Source organism: Schistocerca americana, chromosome 7, assembly GCF_021461395.2.
Source record: "Schistocerca americana isolate TAMUIC-IGC-003095 chromosome 7, iqSchAmer2.1, whole genome shotgun sequence".
Classification (NCBI taxonomy): Eukaryota; Metazoa; Arthropoda; class Insecta; order Orthoptera; family Acrididae; genus Schistocerca; species Schistocerca americana.
The window spans coordinates 624,212,936-624,235,397 of record NC_060125.1 but is presented as its reverse complement, the minus strand read 5'-3'; the positions used below and the strand labels follow the sequence as shown (position 1 = coordinate 624,235,397).

Sequence of the window (22,462 nt, the reverse complement as noted above, 5' to 3'; positions counted from 1 at the left end):
CCTTCCACCTTTCTGCTTTCCCTTCTTTGCTTAGAACTGGGTTTCCATCTGAGCTCTTGATATTCATACAAGTGGTTCTCTTTTCTCCAATTTACCTGTAGGCAGTATCTATCGTACCCCTAGTGAGATAAGCCTCTACATCTTTACATTTGTCCTCTAGCCATCCCTGCTTAGCCATTTTGCACTTCCTGTCGATCTCATTTTTGAGACTTTTGTAGTCCTTTTTTCCTGCTTCATTTACTGCATTTTTATATTTTCTCCTTTCATCAATTAAGTTCAATATTTCTTCTGTTACCCAAGGAGTTCTACTAGCCCTCGTCTTTTTACCTACTTGATCCTCTGCTGCCTTCACTACTTCATCCCTCAGAGCTACCCATTCTTATTCTACTGTACTTATTTCTCCCATTCCTGTCAATTGTTTCCTTATGCTCTCCCTGAAACTCTGTACGACCTCTGGTTTACTCAGGTTATCCAGGTCCTATCTCCTTATATTCCCACCTTTTTGCAGTTTCTTCAGTTTTAATCTACAGTTCATAACCAATAGATTGTGGTCAGAGTCCACATCTTCCCCTGGAAATGTCTTACAATTTAAAACCTGGTTCCTAAATCTCTGTCTTACCATTATATAATCTATCTGATACCTTCTAGTATCTCCAGGATTCTTCCATGTATACAACCTTCTTTCATGATTCTTGAACCAAGTGTTAGCTATGATTAAGTTATGCTCTGTGCAAAATTCTACCAGGCGGCTTCCTCCTTCATTTCTTAGCCCCAATCCATATTCACCTACTATGTTTCCTTCTCTCCCTTTTCCTACTCTCGAATTCCAGTCACCCATGACTATTAAATTTTCGTCTTCCTTCACTACCTGAATAATTTCTTTTATCTCATCATACATTTCTTCAATTTCTTCATCATCTGCAGAGCTAGCTGGCATATAAACTTGTACTACTGTTGTAGGCGTGGGCTTCGTGTCTATCTTAGCCACAATAATGCGTTCACTATGCTGTTTATAGTAGCTTACCCGCACTCCTATTTTTTTATTCATTATTAAACCTACACCTGCATTACCCTATTTGATTTTGTGTTTATTCACCTGACCAAAAGTTTTGTTCCTCCTGCCACCGAACTTCACTAAGTCCCACTATATCTAACTTTAACCTATCCATTTCCCTTTTCAAATTTTCTAATCTACCTGCCCAGTTAAGGGATCTGACATTCCACGCTCCGATTCGTAGAACGCCAGTTTTATTTTTCCTAATAACGACGTCCTCTTGAGTAACCGCCCGCATCTCGTGGTCGTGCGGTAGCGTTCTCGCTTCCCACGCCCGGGTTCCCGGGTTCGATTCCCGGCGGGGTCAGGGATTTTCTCTGCCTCGTGATGGCTGGGTGTTGTGTGCTGTCCTTAGGTTAGTTAGGTTTAAGTAGTTCTAAATTCTAGGGGACTGATGACCATAGATGTTAAGTCCCATAGTGCTCAGAGCCATTTTAAATCTTGAGTAACCCACTGACGCATTTTACCTTCACTCATTGCATTCACGCCATAAACTTCTGTTAACTGACGATGAATTTCTGCAGCTGATGGGCTTCTCGCGGTCAAAAAATGTATCACTGACCGTATCTCACACGCGGCGGGCGATTCAATAATCGTAAACATTATAAAGTAACACAGCGATGCGTACACGTCAGCTACAGAGCTGCAACTTGCATCAGTGTGAACGGGAAGGATGCCGGCAAGTGGCGCGGTGGCTTGTTGCGGCGTCCGCGCGAATTACGGGACTATACGCGCGAACGGCCCTTACTTAAAAAACAACCCTCGTATATTAGAGGTGAGGATACTACTGCAATAAATGACAAACATTGTACACATGAGGAAATAACATGGACATTAAAAATTTTGTTTCTGATCGAGTTTACATATTTTTACACATATTTTAGACATTGAATTAATATTGTGACACTTAAGAAGCATTATAGAAGAATTTATATGTGTAAATATTTAATTTGTGAGTCCATTGTGTCTTACACCAAGTGTGGTGCAGTAATCGAAGTTTGGACGTTCACAAGCGCTGCCTTAACTATAAGTTTATTGCAATAAGATTGTGCGTGTGTTAGGTGCATGTGCATGCGCGTGTGTGTGTGTGTGTGTGTGTGTGTGTGTGTGTGTGTGTGTGTGTGTGTTTGTGTGTGTCTTCCTGATGTATTTTAGATGTGAAATACTACAAGCTACACCATTTACATAGTTTTTATATAAATACAAGGTGCAAAAAAATAAAATCATTCGGATACTTTTGAACACAGTCTTGATGGCAGCTCTGTGGCTCCATTGACTGGTTGCTCCGTTTTAATGCCCTGTAAAGTACTGGAAAGTGATCGCTGTTTCACTTTAATATGTGGTAAAACGACATGGCTGAGATTGGCTGTTTCGTCTCATTGGCAGTGATTGGTTGTGTCGTTTTCATGGCAGGTAAGATACTGGGCTGTGATCGGAAGAGAGAGACATTGCTTACAGCCATCATGGTCTGTGACATAAGAGGAGGCATGGCATCCACCCACTACAGTCCGACCCTCCACGTAATACAGTCCGATAATGGCTGGTGTGTAGTTTTGTTCCAAAAAGTAGATTGCCCTCCTGCTGCTGCCCAAATACCAACACTCATCTCCTACTTCAATCATTTCAATTCCTGATCTTATACTATCGGCATCGTTTGATTTAATGCGACTACATTCCATTACCGTTGTTTCACATTTTTTCGCTGCTTGTGTTTTGTCCATGATGACTTCAGAATCTCAAAAAGTGAACTCCGTTCAATACTGTCAAGAGCTTTTCTGCAATCTACAAAAGCTATTCCTTTTCTAAGACGAGTCGCAAGATCAGTGTTGCCTCGCGTGTTCCTACGTTTCTCTGGAATTCAAACTGATCATCCTACAAATCGATTGTCATACCATAACTTAGTTTTAATTTCAAAGTTACTAACGACCCTTGTAATTGAAATGTACTTTATATTGGTGATTACATAGATGATAACACGCTGACGATTAAGAGTACAGAAGAGAACGTGATTTCTGACTCTGAGAACTCAATACAGCGTCCAAACTTTGCGGAATTTCTCCTACATCATCTGCTGAACTAGTACACCTGGAAGAAAAGACTTTGCAGAGAAATCCCCAGACTTTGTCTAAGCCATTACTCTTCCAGGAGTCCCAGCACATTAAGGGATCCAGGTGTGTTCATTTTTATGGTGTGAATATTACAATGAAGAATTAATTTGGAAGAATGAAATAACTCTATTCGAGGGAACTCCAGTCCAGTATATATCCTATATTCGATTAGTTATAGGACAAATTCATTATTATCGGTACAAACGAAAGGGCAGAGTAGAGGAAAATGGAACAAATAATCCTAATAAACGTAGGTCCGGAAACCAATGGTTTCTAAAAATGGTTCAAATAGCTCTGAGCACTATGGAACTTAACATCTGAGGTCATCAGTCCCCTAGAACTTAGAACTACTTAAACCTAACTAACCTAAGGACATCACACACATCCATTCCCGAGGCAGGATTCGAACCTGCGACCGTAGCGGTTGCGCGGTTCCAGACTGAAGCGCCTAGAACCGCGGTCACAATGGCCGATACGACGTAAGCACAAGTGCAGCTGGGCCAATGTCACAACACTGTTAATGTCGAAGTTCACATTTATTTCGAAACACCGCATGTTTGGCGTATATCACAAAGTGATAAACTGCCCTAGTTTGATTTTATTGCCATTCCGGACACTTAAGTACTGGTAAATGGCGATTCGACAACAAGTAGGCTTTTATCCGTAGTGGCTCGCCAGTACCACGGCCTTCCAGGTCCTCCGACATGAACCTCTTGTTTTTTTTAGTGCGGGGAACGCTTTGCGGATGGTTGTCAGTGTAGTGGACCTGTGTTTACTAGAATTCTTTCCTCGTTTCTTAGCCCTCCTCTCGCCCCCTTCTATCGCACCTGTAATAGTCAGACACCCTGAATATTAAAACAGGAAAAATCTTCCTCGTTAAAATGATGTATGTAGTACATATTTAGCTTAATTGAAAGCATTTTCAATTTATTTTCTAAAAATATACTGACGTAATTTTGTGGCGACTTGTTCTCTGAAAACATATGCAATCGAAACTTCTCAGTGATTACACAGATAATACGCGTGAAACATGTTCCCACAGCTGGCTAACACGGCACTACGGACAATTGCTCCCATTTCAGATGGCGCGTCTCAAAAACAAGGTCATATTTATGTTATCGCTTTGTGAATTGTAACTTCACTACAAACATGAGGCGACACGGTCATAGAATTCCGAGGAAGGTATATAAGTAACAGAATAATCGAAGTTGCTCAATCATCATGACTGAGTTGATATTTAGACACAGTAAAATGAAACTTATTTGATATTTAGATACAGTAAAATGAAACTTACACTTGTGTTTTGGACGTCTAATTTACATCACAGCTTCACTGCATTTGCCATACATGCGGCTGGGAGTGGTGGCGTGCTCTCGTAATCCAGCGACCTGGAGGCCGGGTGTAGTTGATAGTCTGAGGATGGGAGTAGTGTTTCGCAGCATCCTGTGTTGATCTGGCGTCCGCCCTGAGATCGCCATCAATATATTCGCCATACATGCAAGCTTCCAGCCTTTTTACGTACCGCAGACATGTTCTCACACTTACGAGACAACTGACTTATATACGTATTTTTCGACGAAGACTTGCGTTTCAACGAGGTCGGGTGATTTGTGTCGTTGTAACACTTGACAATAGCCGAAGGCCGAAATGTAGACAGTGAAATAAGCACGTGATATACTGTCGAATAGTGGAAATATCCTTTGGAAAATGGAAAACTATTTAATTTACAATGGCATAAAAATTGTAGAGTCAGGAATAATTACTTGTGTACTCAAAACCCTTCGAGAAAAAGATAAATACACACACATACCACTCGAAAAAAAATGTGTTTATAGTGCGTGTGTTGCCAGAGAAAAATGTTCCTTAAATTTAACGAGGTAGGTATAGAAACGTTCGAGTCTCCTAAATGAAGTATGCGCCACAGCTTAAAGTGCTCCATCGAAATCATCAATTATCAGCACCTGAAACAAGAACAGCGGTGGCGGTATGCGAACGCCGAGTACAGGTTGGGAGGATTAGTGCACACGCAACATGCACGAAAGAGCCCCTGCGTCTCTAAATTGTCATTACGACGGCGGAAAGTTTAGCAACGCAGTTACACCAGCGCGCAGAAACTGCAAGCGCCGCCTCGTTACGTCAGAGGGGAAGCGCCGTGTGTGTGGACAGGCGACGGTTGGGAGCCGGCGGCCTCGCCGGGAAACGGCATACGAAAGCAGGCAGCGGAACCGGTGACCTACCGTGCGCCAAGTAAGTGGCCTGGCCTGGTGGTCCTTGACCCGCATCGCAGGTCAGCCGCTACGTGCGACACCGCACCGGCGATACTCGCAGCCTGCGCACCCAGGGCACAGGGAACTGGCTGGGATGTGCGGTTTTCCGTATGATGTTGAGCTGAATAGGTAGGTTCTGCACCACAACGCCTACGAGGAGAGTAACCGCCGTTTTCATCTAGAGTGGGAAGTTGCAGGGGAAGGGAACTGGCGTCGCTCTGACACAGTAGGTCACTGTGCTTAGAGCTTGCGACAGCGAGGCAGCAACAAAGATTCTCGTTCTCCATGTGTGGGCAGCCCGTCCAAAACGAGCGTTGCGAAGGAAAACCCTGCTAGATGTGGAACACGTTTTCTGTAATTCACTGAAAAAAGTAAGAAGAGTCTCTAAAAGCAAGAGACGCCATCACTTGAACAACCGTGTCGCGCTTTTGCACGACACAGCTCACCCGGACACTGCCATGCAAACATAAGGATTGTTGCGTCAGTTCAAACGAGACGTTTTTGAACGACAGCATTACAGTGCAGCCTTGAACCTAAAGGGCCCCTTACACGCTCAGGTTTCCTGAGCACTCCATGTCTGCAGCCACAGTCTGCACATCTGGTCTGCAGTACACAGAGTATTTCCTGACCAGGATCAAATTAAGTAAATTTGCTTGTACGCTGAAGAGCCAAAGAAACTGGTGCAGCAGCCTAATACTGTGTACGACCCCAGCGAGCACGTACCAAGTGCCGCAACACAACGTGTCATGGACTCGTCTAAAAATCAAATGGCTCTGAGCACTATGGGACTTAACTTCTCAAGTCATCAGTCCCCTAGAACTTAGAACTACTTAAACCTAACTAACCTAAGGACATCACACACATCCATACCCGAGGCAGGATTCGAACCTGCGACCGTAGCGGTCGCGCGGTTCCAGACTGTAGCGCCTAGAACCGCTCGGCCACCCCGGCAGGCGGACTCGTCTAATGTCCGAATTAGTGCCGGAGAGAACTGACATCATGCATCCTGCAGGGCTGTCCATAAATCCCTGCGAGTACGAGGGTGGCAGATCTCTTCTGAACAGCACGGTGCAAGGCACGCCAGATATGGTCAATAATATTCATGTCTGTGGAGTTTGATGGCCAGTGGAAATTTTAAACTCAGAAGAGTGTTCCTGGAGCCGTTCTGTAGCGATTCTGGATTTGTGGAGTGTCGCATGGTCCTGCTGGTATTGACCAAGTCGGTCGCAATGCACAATGGACATGAATGGATGCAGGTGATCAGACAGGATGCTTACATGTCACCCGTCAGAGTCGTATCTAGACGTATCAGGAATCCCACATCACTCCAACTGCACACGCCCCACACCATTACAGACCCTCCACCAGCCTGAACAGTTTCCTGCTGACATGCAGGGTCCATAGATTCATGAGGTTGTCTCCGTACCCGTAATAGTGTTGCCAACAGTTAAAGTGAGCTCCCCCAACAGTTTAAAGAGCAAAAAACCACCAGAAAACCAGTAAAAAATGCCCCTACTCTCATAATCGCTAAAATTTCCATCAACAATTTTTTTAATTATTATGAAAGAATATAAGTATATTAGTAATTAGTTTCCTTTATTATTAAGTACCGTAACAAAATATTCACTATTATCAAATGAAAGAACAATAAATAAATCAGCATGTCAAGATCAGGTACATACGAAAAGTTCCATAACACCAGCTAATTATTTAAATGAATTCGTCTTCTGCAGATGAATCATTTATGTCTGCATCATCATCGTCGTCGGTTTGTGATGGATACGACTCTTTGGTATCGATTTGTTTTGCAACATTTATTGGAATTTCATATTCGTTGCAATATTTTCCGTCTAACCTCAAACCACAGCGTATTCTTAGTATAGCAGTTAAATCATTTAACTTCATTGTATTCCTCTGCTTGTTGTTCATTACACCATAGTGCTAATAGTCTCTCAACATCGGCATTGGAGTGAGGCAGCATCAGGAGAGTAATCGCAAAAGTCAAAAATTCCTCAAATCTGCATTCCCCTTGAACATCTTTGAAATGCAATATTTGATTCCAAAATTTTTATGTCTTTGATCTCGTCCCAGTTCAACAAATGAATTTGTCGCCGCTGACCATCCACACTTGCTATAAATTCTATACTTCTATTGAACTGAGCCATTATATCAATTAGATTTTCTTTGTTGTAATGGTGTGCTCGTTCAATATTTATTCTGGAAATTTTTTTATCAACGTCAAATTTTCTGGTTACCTGTTTTTTGTACTTCTTCAATAAGCTTTACTATAAATGTTACGCAGCGATTACGCAACATTCCATCATCTTCCCGTGATAATCCTTTTTCTCTCATTTCAAGCAACTGCTTTTCAAAGCGGAATCCCAGACAACATCTTCAGTCGAAGAAATCACGAATATTCTGAGTAAAAACATTAACTTTATGTTACGTAACTTTGCTGACATGCATATCTAGGTTGGTCAACTCAAACAGCTTGGTGTGATCTGTATCTTTCGACTCGATTGTTTTATTAACTCTGTTTAGTTCAATTAAAATTGGATATAAAAATGAAATATATGCGTAATTGATCTCGCTCGCATATGTAACGTGCACTAACTCTGCCGTGTGACACCTTTCGCGCACTGCAGCTACGGAAAAATGTGTTTTTAGCTCTGACCATTGCGTGTATATTCTTGATACAGAGGATTCTATTGATAACCACCTTGTCTGGCACTCTTGAACTATTTTTAACGGTTTCTGTCCACCGTTGATGGTTTTGTACAGCTCCTTATAAAGAGATAGTCTGGAAGAGGAGCGTCATATGTCTCTTTAATTAAAAACTCCAAATTTCTCTGTAAAATTCATTTGCAGCAGCTGAAACAGCCGGTTGCAAGGAACGGCGCAAGAAACGTACTAAAGTCAGGTGTGGTACCTCTTCTTCCAATTTCGTAAATGTCCGCCCCCGGTAGCTGAGTGGTCAGCGCGACAGAATGTCAGTCCTGAGGGCCCACGTTCGATTCCCTGCTGGGTCGGAGATTTTGTCCGCTCAGGGACTGGGCGTTGTTTGGTCCTAATCATCATCATTTCATCCCCATCGACGAGCAAGTCGCCGAAGTGGCGTCTAATCGAAAGACTTGCACCCGGCGAACGGTCTACCCGACGGGAGGCCCTAGTCACACGACACTTACTTACTTACTTACTTACTTACTTAATTTCGTAAATACTCCGTTATTTACTCCAACCAAGGCAGAGGCATTATCTGTACCAATGATCACTAAATTTTCAAGTCATAAATCGAATCACTGAAGTGTCTGCTCGCTCTATAGCTGAGACAATAGCTTCAACTCGTGCAGTTCATCAAGGTCAAGGTATGGAGGTACTGCTTTCTGGTGTAATGTACTGTAATAAACTACAATCAACCCCAAGTGCTAATGTGCAGCAATATTTTAAGTAGATTCATCAATTAATAAGCTAAATGGTTGATCTTTGCAATCTTGTATGAGAATGTCAGTGACATTCGGTGTTAGCACGTTTTTTGTAGCTGAGGTGCTCTTAGTTTGGTGCAGCACAACTTTTTCTATAATTTTAGGCTGCATTGTTACAACCTGCAACAATGCAGCAACTGGTCAAAGATGTAAAACCGATCAATGAATGACTAATCAAATGGTTCAAATGGCTCTGAGCACTATGGGACTTAACATCTATGGTCATCAGCATTGACATTTGCAGCAATTTGCAGAAGTGTTCTACTTCTGCCACGTTGAACGATTCTCTTCAGTCGTCGTCGGTTCCGTTCTTGCAAGCTCTTTTTCGAGCTGCAGCGATGGAGATTTGATGTTTTACCTGATTCCTGATACTCACGGTACACTCGTGAAATGGTCGTACGGGAAAATCCCCACTTCATCGCTACCTCGGAGATGCTGTGTCCCATCGCTCGTGCGCCGACTATAAGACTATTTTCAAACTCACTTAAATCTTGATAACCTGCTACTGTACCAGCAGTAACTGATTTAACAAACGCGCCAGACCGCAGCGCCGTATTCTGCCTGCTTACATATCTCTGTATTTGAATACGCATGCCTATCCATACCAGTTTTTTTGGCGCTTCAGTGTAAGATAATTATTCTGTGTAGTGCTATACTTCGGAAGTTATATAAAGAAAAGGATCTGTGTGGAGAAGATGCAGAAGCGACTGTCTTCGAAAACGTGTTACAGATAAAAAATGAAAAGAGAGCTGGTTTAACTGCTTAGGACAAAGAGGCACTCTGTGTTTTTGTAGACAACGCATAGGAGGGGTATTAACACTGTAATGAAAAAAATCAATAAATCCTTATGGAAGGCTTATATCAACGTTGAGCTACTTGGCAACTGGCAGAAGCTACGCCTATCTGAAATTTTCGGCTGTGAACAGCTTCATCGTTGAGCCGCATCATTGTGGCGAAACGCCTTGCATACCTGAAGTACTAGTCTGCTTCAGTGAAAGAACTGCCAGACTTCGCAAGGCCGAACACAAACAAGTCTTTCACTCGGCGATTAATTCACACCCAACGATTTGTCTGTGCTAACAATGGCTGTACAGGCAACGCGGTGGAAATATCTGACCGTGTAACGGGCTCGCAAGATACTTGCATCTTGTCCTTGCGCATGATAAAGAGGCTGTGCGGCTGGTCCGGGCGGAGGTTCGAGTCCTCCCTCGGGCATGGGTGTGGGTGTCTGTCCGTAGGATAATTTCGGTCAAGTAGTGTGTAGGCTTAGGGACTGATGAGCTTAGCAGTTAAGTACCATAAGATTTCACACACATCTGAACATTTAGGTGCAAAAGCTTCGACTCAATACATCGGAACGTCAGATAATTTTGCTTTCCTAATCCTGATTGTCTCGACGTATGTATCTTTGTTAGGGCAAAGTAATGGTTCAGATAAAAAGTAATAAAGTGCTATTTACAAGAAAAGTGCACTAATGGGCACGTTTTATGCCAGAAGCATGTAGCTGGTAAATCTGACGCTTACCTTTCCGTCGACTTTTGAAAGAGTTGAGGAAAAATACTCATTTCCAGGTAGGATATATTTTTGAGGACAAGATCAGTAGGACAACGTTCTTACCTAAACACTTCGCAGTTTATGTAGTTTTACGAGTCATCGAATCCCAAAAACGGCTCTGACTGGGTAATTTCTGAGCGCGCGTCACATTGCCAGAAAAGGGACCACGCCAAACCGACGCAATTCGGAATATATCCTGTATGATTATTCTAAATTAGAGCTTGCATGTTATCGAGGTTTCATAGAACAAACTTTTTTCGTGATACGCATATTACGCTTCTGGTGCAGATATATCTCGTAGATTCTCGTTGCATGGTCTATGCTGCTCGCAATTCTTGCATCTCATTACGTCAAGTTCACTTCAAATTGTTGTTAGCTGAAAGTAACAATGAAGTTACTGGTATGGGTCCAGTAAACACACTACGATTTTTCAGAAGATGACAGATTTACTGCGTATGAATGCCCATCAGAAGTGAGCGCTTAGTACCAGTTTTGCTTAATGGAGCGAAAAACAACGAAAACATGCTACAAGGAGAACAGCCAAGTTCTCCGAATACTCTTGTCGTTCAAGTTGACATCTACACTATCTGATCGAAACTGTCTGGACACGTATTACTGAACATTTATATGTGTCCGCCCCTCGCCTTTATCACGGTCTGAACTCTGCTGAGGACACTTTCTAAGAGGAGTCTGAACGTCTGTGCAAGAATGGCTGCCCATTCTTCCTCAACAGCCGAAACCAGAAAAGGTGTGATGCTGGACGCTGTGCACTGGAACGAAGTCGACGATCTGACTCAGTGGTCGTCAAACTTCGGCCCGTCTCAAGTGTTGGTGTGGCAACATGGTTCTCAGCCGCACTTCATAATAATAAGCTTCTAAGAACTAACAACGGAAACTAGAAACATTAACTACCGTTAGCACCTTATGAGTGTATTTTTCTTGCTCAGTAACAAACAGAAATACTGACAGAGACTGTAGTATTGTAAGAAGTGCATAATTTTAATTTACGTTGGTAAATTCAGCCGTGAGCTAGGTGAAGTTTGCCGTTTACGTCAGGGTTAGATTGATCTGTAGCCCCGTCATTGCGGGCTAAGGAAAGTGAGAGGGGGAATATTTTATTGTTTGGCTTCCAGTGCATGCTTGTAACTCAAGAGCGTGTACTAACAGTACCGATCAGCTGCTGTGGTATACATGTCGAATGGAAGTAACGTGGAGTCGTGAATGCGCGTTATAGAATGCTCATCATCAAATATGGTACATGTTTGTAGGAAGTCATGTAAATCAAATTTAAGGCTGTTCTAATACAATAAGTGAAAGAAACATGACATTAAAAACATTTAGCAGACGTTTGTGATCGTGTCTCATGTTGCAATTACTTTTATTTATTAATGTAATGTACTATTTTATGTTGGTTACCAATTAATAGTAAGATCGGTAGGGGAAAGTCCTGTAAAGTGGCCGGGACGGGAAAAGTAGTCATTGCAGAATTTTTGAACCGAACAACGCTGCTGCTTGCCAAGAAGTGGTCAGACTAGTTCTAATGTACATGGGCACTGTTGTCAGTAAGATGAGACAGAGGAAGCTTGTTCCGTTATTTTTTAGTAACAACTTTTCAGATTCTCCGTCGTCTGATATGACACGAGTGCTTTATATTAAGTTGTTACGTCAGTTAGATAGTTTCTTCTGTAGATCATTAATGCCGACACGGCTTCTGATCGGGAGAAGTGGCCAAGGTTTTCATTCGAAAGAGTCAATTATTTCTGAAAAAAGAACACGCATAATACAACTGATAAAACTGACTTCTAAACTCTTTTATATATACAAAGCTATCATCCACCATTCTGTCCCTTTGTGACAATTTTTAATTAATCAAATTATATGATTTAAAACAATGTCTGTTCTGTTACACGTGGCCTAGTACCAAAGCCCGACTGAAAACGGTCTGTTGCAACCGCTTGGCATTCTTACAGATACCGCGGTGTGAAGATGCCGAGGAAACGCATCCGGAAACCAGTAAAACAAACATGGCATCCCGTTGTGACGGCACTGACCGCAGCACCCGCTTAGGTACGCAAAATTCGTCTCTATGTAAGCCTTCAGAAACAGGCATGTACTTCAATATATTTTCTTTCTCACGTAAAAAAAATGTCCTGCGATACCTTAGAATATGTCGATTAAAAAGGTGTAAATGATAAGCTTCTATCAATAACCATGGTTTGGTGAAAACTGAATTTTTCTTTGAGTGTTAACACCCCCCACCTCCAGCCCTTCCCCTTCCTACGCCGCCCGACATGGCGCCCTCCAATGTTAGTATTGGCACTCAGCAAAAAAGTTTGACGAGCACTGCTCCAGCTCAGCCCAAAGGTGTTCCATTGGATTCACTTTGGGACTCTATCAAATAATACATTTCAACGGCGCATTGCAGACATATTACATGATGCTCAAAGCAATGTAATGTCACGTCACTGGGAACGTAACAAACACGCAATTTGCTCCAGAGTTATATGAGATTACTGACATTTCACGAAAAGCTCAATTTATTATCTCTTGTGAGAATTGTTTGCGGATCAGAAATTATTGGGTAGTAACTGTTTTCTCGAGAACTTGAAACACAAACCTGTGCACGTGGTATATTTGCCGATGGTGGGAGTTTAATTCAAGGTATCGGGCTCAAGCGAACGGATTGCATTGCTGTATCCACTGACGACGCTGCTGCAATAACAGGAATAAATACCCCATCGGTAATAACTACTCATTCCTTTTTACCCAGAGAGCCTTTAATGGTGAAGACTACCGACGGACATCTTGCGGGTGACGTCATTCAAACGGCTGCCTCAATAATCAACTATGTAAAAATTCGTCGTGCAAAATCGCGAGTGTTTTAGAAACACTGTAAAGAAATGGGTGCAGGTCATAAAGGGTTGTTACTCCACAGCAAAATCCGTTGGGTTTCCATAGGAAAAATACTTACCAGAGTAAGATTGACTACTTGCAGCTTTTGAAACTAATGATAATAATAAGTTTGATTACCGTGAATGTCTTAAAAACTCCGGTTGGCGAGCCAAGCTGGCGTACCTTCCCGGTATTTTCAACAAACTTAATACTTTGAATTCCAGTACACAGAAACAGCATGAAAAGATGGTATTAGCTATGTGATAAAATGAGCGTCTTATCGACTACCGCGTCAAATGAGTTGAATACGGAAGGAAGAATCAGATAAACGACCACATAAAACGGCGGCTATCAGAGTTGCAAGAAGGGATATTCAAATACTTTCCCTCTATCTCGACTACTGGCTGGGAGTGGTTAATTGTATCTGACGAGGAAATCGCACCCAAAGAAGAATTAAACAGCTCCGAGAAAGGGCAGCTTATCGAAATATCATCCAATACACTATTGAGATCGAAATTTAAAGAAAATGCTCCCGACGTTTTTTGGATCTCAGTCAAAGGTGAATATCCGGATATCGCAAATAAAGCACTGTCTCTTTTACTGCCCTTATTAACATCCTACTTGTGCGAGTCTGGATTCTCTACACTAAATGATATAAAATGTGTGTACAGGTCTCGCCTCCTTGATGTGAACGGCGATATCAACAGTTCGTCCACCATCTACTTTCGCGGACAAATATCTCACTAGCGACAACTTTTATGTCTTTTTACACTGAAATGATAATTAAATGGACACCCTAGCTGCAAACAGGCGTTGATGTACTTCATTGGGGAAATGTTGAAAATGTGTGCCCCGACCGGGACTCGAACCCGGGATCTCCTGCTTACATGGCAGACGCTCTATCCATCTGAGCCACCGCGGGTACAGAGGATAGTGCGTCTGCAGGGACTTATCCCTTGCACGCTCCCCGTGAGATCCACATTCCCAACATGTCCACACCACTACATTCGTAGTGCGCCTAACAGATGTTTGCCCATCATACGCCTGTTTGCAGCTAGGATGTCCATTTAATTATCATTTCATTTCTAGCATGGTCATCCACGGTAACTGTTCTTTCGGGAACAGGTACTACCGTCATATATAGTCTTTTTACACTTCTGATGTTAATGCTAATGTTTAATGTTTCTACTTAAGAGTTTCTTTTATGTTCTAATGTTTCTGTTCGAGAATCTCACGTAATTAGTTTGTGAGATTTGCATCTAATAGTCGTCCCGTAATAACAAAATCTATATTCTATGTACTTTATGTACCTGCTCTTTTTTCATGCTCCTGCTTAAGTGTGAGTGGTTTCTTTTATTGCATGCCTTATTTTTATGTTCTTACATTACTATTAAAGAGTCTTGTGTAATAAATTCATATCTTATAATTGTTCCATATTGAAGAAATGTGTTATATGCCCTTTATGTGTGAGGTTTTTCGCACATAAGAAAAAAATCACGTGCAGGGGTGTCGCGAATATTTGAAACGTACTTTGGCCTGTCCCAAAGATGGAAAGTTTGAGAAACTCGGCATTAGTGATTCCTTCCACTGATTTCGTGCGGTTTTTTACAACCACCCTCCGAAATGTTTGATGGTCCTCTTCCTTCAGTACATGAGGTCTCCACTGTCGCGGTATAGCTGTGGTTGAATCCACTTCACAATCACATCACCAACAGCGACTTAGGTAGCTTTAGAAGGATTAAAACGTCCCTGACTGATTCGTTACTTGTGTGATATCCAACGACTAATTCACCTTCCAAGTCACCGTAGCAGATAAGAACATCTTTTTTCTGTTACAGCGTGCTACAGTACTAGGATTTAAAAACTGGTTAAACCCAAAATTAATAGCTGTGGCATTTTAAGGGAAAATTTTAGTGTGTATCTAAATGATAGGCTAATGGGGAATGGAGGTGGTGTATTTGACACAGTAGATAAGAAACGTAAATCCACAGAGAGAGTAATTAAAGCAGCATGTGAGGTTGTTTGGGTAAAACTTAGTATCAACGGTGGGCATAAACTTGTACACATATCGTTCTATCGAACACCAGACACCTCCAGATGTTACCGAAAACTTTAGGGAAGACCTAAGTTTACTAGTTCGTAAGTTCTCCAATCATACCGTCATTATCGGAGGAGACTTCAATCATCCAACAATCAATTGGAGAAATTACAGTTTTTTTTAAGTGGTACATGTGACAAGACGTTCTTCGAATCTTTACCAAATGACTTCTCTTAGAAATACCTGGAACAAGTAGATCGGAAACCTAATCGTGATGAATATACACTCCTGGAAATGGAAAAAAGAACACATTGACACCGGTGTGTCAGACCCACCATACTTGCTCCGGACACTGCGAGAGGGCTGTACAAGCAATGATCACACGCACGGCACAGCGGACACACCAGGAACCGCGGTGTTGGCCGTCGAATGGCGCTAGCTGCGCAGCATTTGTGCACCGCCGCCGTCAGTGTCAGCCAGTTTGCCGTGGCATACGGAGCTCCATCGCAGTCTTTAACACTGGTAGCATGCCGCGACAGCGTGGACGTGAACCGTATGTGCAGTTGACGGACTTTGAGCGAGGGCGTATAGTGGGCATGCGGGAGGCCGGGTGAACGTACCGCCGAATTGCTCAACACGTGGGGCGTGAGGTCTCCACAGTACATCGATGTTGTCGCCAGTGGTCGGCGGAAGGTGCACGTGTCCGTCGACCTGGGACCGGACCGCAGCGACGCACGGATGCACGCCAAGACCGTAGGATCCTACGCAGTGCCGTAGGGGACCGCACCGCCACTTCCCAGCAAATTAGGGGCACTGTTGCTCCTGGGGTATCGGCGAGGACCATTCGCAACCGTCTCCATGAAGCTGGGCTACGGTCCCGCACACCATTAGGCCGTCTTCCGCTCACGCCCCAACAGCGTGCAGCCCGCCTCCAGTGGTGTCGCGACAGGCGTGAAAGGAGGGACGAATGGAGACGTGTCGTCTTCAGCGATGAGAGTCGCTTCTGCCTTGGTGCCAATGATGGTCGTATGCGTGTTTGGCGCCGTGCAGGTGAGCGCCACAATCAGGACTGCATACGACCGAGGCACACAGGGCCAACACCCGGCATCATGGTGTGGGGAGCGATCTCCTACACTGGCCGTACACCACTGGTGATCGTCGAGGGGACACTGAAAAGCGCCCGGTACATCCAAACCGTCATCGAACCCATCGTTCTACCATTCCTAGACCGGCAAGGGAACTTGCTGTTCCAACAGGACAATGCACGTCCACATGTATCCCGTGCCACCCAACGTGCTCTAGAAGGTGTAAGTCAACTACCCTGGCCAGCAAGATCTCCGGATCTGTCCCCCATTGAGCATGTTTGGGACTGGATGAAGCGTCGTCTCACGCGGTCTGCACGTCCAGCACGAACGCTGGTCCAACTGAGGCGCCAGGTGGAAATGGCATGGCAAGCCGTTCCACAGGACTACATCCAGCATCTCTACGATCGTCTCCATGGGAGAATAGCAGCCTGCATTGCTGCGAAAGGTGGATATACACTGTACTAGTGCCGACATTGTGCATGCTCTGTTGCCTGTGTCTATGTGCCTGTGGTTCTGTCAGTGTGATCATGTGATGTATCTAACCCCAGGAATGTGTCAATAAAGTTTCCCCTTCCTGGGACAATGAATTCACGGTGTTCTTATTTCAATTTCCAGGAGTGTATATTTGGTTTTACATGCGACAAACAGACCTGACCTCTTTTGCGAATGCCCACATTGAAAATGGTATCAGTGACCATGAGGCTGTTTTAGCAATAAAGATTATACTAAGGGACTATAACAAGTAGCAGGATTTGCACGTTCGGCAAACTTGATAAACAAGTAACAGTGTCGTATCTCAGTAGCGAGCTCGAAACATTTAACTCTGGAGAGAAGCACATAGATCTGTGACTCAGGAAAAAAATAGTTGATATGCATTTATAGATGTGTACATAGTAGAACTGTTCATGATGGGAGGGAAACCCCATAGTACACAGCCACTGTAAAATTATTTCTAAAGAAGCAGACTATTCCATTGCAAGTGTAAAACGAAGTATAGAACTAGTGATAGAGACACTTTTTTTGTCAAGAGGAAATATGTGAAGCTTTCACCGGTTACCGTAGCCAAATATTATCGAAAAATCTATTACAAAACCCAAAGAAATTCTGGTCAAATGTAAACACTGTTAGTGGTACCAAACTTAGTGCCCAGACATTTATGGACGGAACAGTAACTGAAATTGAGGACAGCAAAGCAAAAGCAGAAATGCTCAACATCATTTTTAAGTATTCCTTTACAGAAGAAAGCCCACGAGTATTCCCTCAATTTATTTCTCGTGCCACTGCGAAGATGAGAGATGTAGATAATAGTGTCAGCGGTGAGACAAACAAATGGTTCAAATGGCTCTGAGCACTATGGGACTTAACTTCTGAGGTAAATTAAAGTAACGCAGGATATTATCTTGTATGGTGAGGGGTCGGCAGCTGTAGAAGTTGCTTTAGGTGTGTCCCAGGAAAGTGTGCTGGGACTCTTGCTGGTTGTGTTGCATATTAATGACCTTGCATCCTGCGTCATTCCTACCAAGAAATCCCCAGTCCAGTCAAAAATCTCGCTTGATACCCCGTGCAGTCGTACTTTCGATAATAAGCATAGGTGTCACACTGACAAGTGAGTCAAATGCTTTCTGGGAATCAAGAAAACTGACTGCTTTAGGATGCCATGCGACAGAAGTACACGTTCCCAGAATATGTTCTAATATTCTATAACAAATCGGTGTCAAGGATAGGTTTTATAGAGAACTTGTGTTACTTTTCTTGTAGAGGTGTGTGACCTGTACTTTCTTCCAACTACTGGGAACGAATTTTTGTTCGAGGGATCTGCAGTAGATAATGGTTAACACAAGAGCTAACTGAACAGCAGATTCGGCACTGAACCTGATTGTGATTCCTTTGGGCCCTGGAGGTTTGTTCAGTTGGACAAATTTCAGCTGTTTGTCAACTGGCCGAGTGGTTCTAGGTGCTACAGTCTGGAACCGCGCGACCGATACGGTTGCAGGTTCGAATCCTGCCTCGGGCATGGATGTGTGTGATGTCCTTAGGTTAGTTAGGTTTAAGTAGTTCTAAGTTCTAGGGGACTGATGACCTCAGAAGTTAAGTCCCATAGTGCTCAGAGCCATTTGAACCATTTGTTTGTCAACACCGCTGACACTATTATCTACATCTCTCATCTTTACAGTGGCACGATAAATAAATTGAAGGAATACTCGTGGGTTTTCTTTTGTAAAGGAATACTTAGAAATGATGTTGACAAAGTTAAAAGTAACTTCAGAATTTTCCCAGATGATGCAGTTATCAATAATGCAGTAAAGTCTAAAGAAATCTGCAGGAATATTAATTCGGATGTTAATAAGTTTAAAGTGGTGCAAAGACTACCAGCTTGCATTAAATGCTCAAAAATGTGACACTGCATACTTCACAAAACGAGAAATGTAGTATCATGTATCTACAATATGAACGCGTTGCAACAAGAGTTGATCAACGCATACAAATAAGTACACTAGTGTAACAATTTGTAGGGATATAGACTGGAACGATCACATACAGGTGCGGCACTTAAATCAGTACAAATTTCAGTTTGAATTTCGCGCCATATCGTAGTTCCGCTGGAGGTCGCGACTGGCCTTCTTCAAGGCAATAGGCATCCAGAAAACAATCAGAACCTCAAAATGGCCGAGATGCTACGGACAAGTACGGAGTACAACCGAAGAACCGCAATTATCGAAAGTCTTTGCGCTGGGCGTTCGCCCACTGAAATAGTTAGATTGTTCCGGTACCCGAGATCAACTGTTTACGGTATTGTGGCCAAGTATAATACTAGGCAGAAGTCTGGGGAAGGCGGCGATGAAGCATGTGTCACGAACTGCAACAGTCATCGAAACTATTCAGGAGCTGAATTCGGAGGACCTGGGGCAATCGCTGAAGAAATTGGCGTCGGTACTGAATGTCAGCAAGCAAAAAGTGCGTTGGAGGGCAGAGGAGGACCTAATATGGGCCATTTAATCCAAAACTGGCTCTCGGATAATGTTGATACTAGTAGTGGAACAACAAGGACGCCACGCCACTCTGCATTTTTGCAAAATTTATTCAAGATGGCGGATCCAATATGGCAATGACGCAATGATGTCATGGCAGGATGCTCAAATTCTAGCGGGAAAATAGGTCAATTGGGCTACCTCCACTAACCTAAGTCATCCAACTGTCATCTCCTCCTTGGAAGTGGTGGGGAAAGGACTCTGCCTGTGCTGGGCTGCTGGATAGGATGGATGTAAGTCTTTATTTTGCAGGCAGTCTTTATTTAAACAATTTGAGTTGTGATAGGCAGTAGCTCCATCCAGTGTGTTCATCATGAGGTCCTGAGTCCAACAGGCCTAGTACACAGTACCACCACCAGAGGGCACTGTCATCCCATGGTGGGAAAAGGACACAGTCTGTGTCCAGCTGCTGGACAGAGGAAGGACTGTACTTTATTTATTTTGGAACAATTTATTTAGCGATGGATTTCACGTAGTAAATTTGTTACACTGACACAAAATACTCACTCTGGCATGCTTGGAGTCACATTACATAGCCTACAGACTGCAAACTACACATAAATCACCGAAATAATGCAGTACACTGATGTACAGACACGGAAATAACTAGTAAATTACCGAAATAATGTACGCACATCCTACAGACCTGCAAATACTTGTAGATCACTGAAATAATGCATTGCACAGCCTACAGACCTGTTCACACGTCACAAAGCTTAAACAGCCAAAATAATGCACCACACAAGCAATCATAGCATGTAAAAAACTCTTTCGGACTAACGTCAACTGGAACATAACAAATAGCCCCCTACAGAGCTCCAAGTCGCCAATGCCGGACAGCGCGCTCACAGTGGTCCCATACACAAGAGGCCTCTGGACCACTCGTACATGTTTACTGTTGCTTGCGTAATGCCTTTCTACCTGCAGTCCAGTGCAGAGAGAGAGATGTTTGCATAGCAGCTCACTCTCACATACGCAGCTAAAAAGTACTCAGTGTTATACTGTTGTCACGTGTCTATGTAAGTAAGAGCCAGGTCTACCTCTCGAAAATCGTAAAGTGCCACAGAAATAGTTAATGGTCTCTTTTCTAGGAGCTTTCGTGATGGTCCAGCTTGTCTGCATGGAAATTCTGGTCCTAACAGGACCTGTTCACAAAAATAGCCCAGAATAATACCAATTGCATTCTTCCTGATGGTCTTAATGGGACAGCCCATCCATCACCGAATTTCCCATCAAACCGCTGCTGCTGCCAGTGTGGGAGCACTGTACGCCATTTTTTTCTGCAGATGATACTTTCAGCAGCAAAAATATTTTGTACAGATAGCCATATTGCACTGTCAGTTAAACCTGCAAAAGTGGTTTACAGATCATGAAATACATCCCACGTACTCACCATGCCGCACTGCTGTGCCAACAGAGGTTACTGCCTCCATCAACACGGCCCATGACCGCAGATGCGGAAGTGGATGTCAGCCAGAGAGAGGCCAGCTAGCCGTGGACGACCCCCTACCCCAGGAGGACCTGAGTGATAAGAGTTTAGATACTATCAATACTCTCAGAGTAAACACTCGTCGTATTGAATCTTCTCAAATTTCCGCAGAGTATACACACGACACACATGGTCCCAAAGGCGACTTAACACAAACTGGGTATTAGTTCACTGTTTACGCATTAAGGGTGAGCCACAAGCAAAATCATTGTAAGTCAGAAGGTTTATCGCACTCTCTGAGCTGACGTACAAAGGCTGCGCAAAACCCAGCTCAGAGCAAAGGCGTCCACTGAGATGCTGTTTCCGGCCACAACCTACTTGGTTGCTGCTGTGATATCTCTGGCCATCTCCAGACTCACAAGAATATTGGGAACCAGGCACATATTTATCAGTGTAACTACAACTAAATATTAGGACTGCTGCTGCAGTCTAACGCCAACCAATGCACTGGAAATGTCTCCTTTTGACAGCCATGGTTCTGGAATGAATCTCAATATCTATACTGCACACAATTTTCCATGTTAAAAAAAAAAAACTTTCATTCCTCTTACGGCGTCATTGTTTCTGGCCTGAACTGCTTGCTTACTTTCTACACCTATCTCCAGACTCTGGGGTTACAAAAACACATGTATTTTCACATGGTTTGCTGAATATTATACCATTCGCGCGATACTTCTCGATATCAAGCTCATAGAATTATCTCGCATAGCGGTATCGCTTGCATAGTATAATTCCAAAGACATAGGTTGAAAATTTTTTCTCTAGAAACCCCAAACTTTAGGAAGGTGGAGCATGCTGTAAACCACTGAGTAACTAGAAACTTATCCCATCTGTGAAGATCTTTACGTGAAAGCTCGAAAAAAAATAGAGGAAACCGTTATTTCCACTCATGAATACCGATGTCGGTGATGTAACAGAATCCAAATCATCCCTATAATTTACAAAGTCAACTAAGGCGTTTCTCTCGTCTAGGGAACTAGCAAACGTGTCTTCCACCCATCTTTCACCTGCTAGATGCACACACCACAATCGATGTTCTTTCAACAAAATAAAGGCGCAAAATGTGCACAAGCAGTCAACTGGACAATTTACATGGGAGGGAATAATGATCTGGCGCAAACACACGTCCAAATTGAATCTTCTCAAATTCCACACGACCACGAAAGCTATCCAATACATGCTAAGTGATAGTTCGTTACTCGGCCGTTTAGAGTACGAAATGGATGAGTCAGCTACATTCCTGCATCCCTACAGGCCTTTCCATTCAGACAGCTCCTGCCGTTAGTGGGAAACGTGAATTATTCCCACCACAGGCCGCGCGCCACGCAACCCTGCACAGAATTGTCCTAGGAAACCAGCCACATAAGTATTTGACCGCTATACTTACGATTAAATATTACGATTGCAGTCTCAATTAGACGACATTCAACAATGAGCGAAGTATCGGAAATACACGCTCTGATG

General features: G+C 43.3%; 1 non-coding gene across 1 annotated transcript; it reads right to left on the bottom strand.

Annotated features, from left to right (window-relative positions):
- Positions 1 to 14,205: 14,205 nt before the first annotated feature.
- On the bottom strand, positions 14,206 to 14,280 carry Trnat-ugu. The gene has a single exon. It is a non-coding gene; the product is annotated as a tRNA-Thr (tRNA).
- Between the last annotated feature and the right edge of the window lie 8,182 nt (positions 14,281 to 22,462).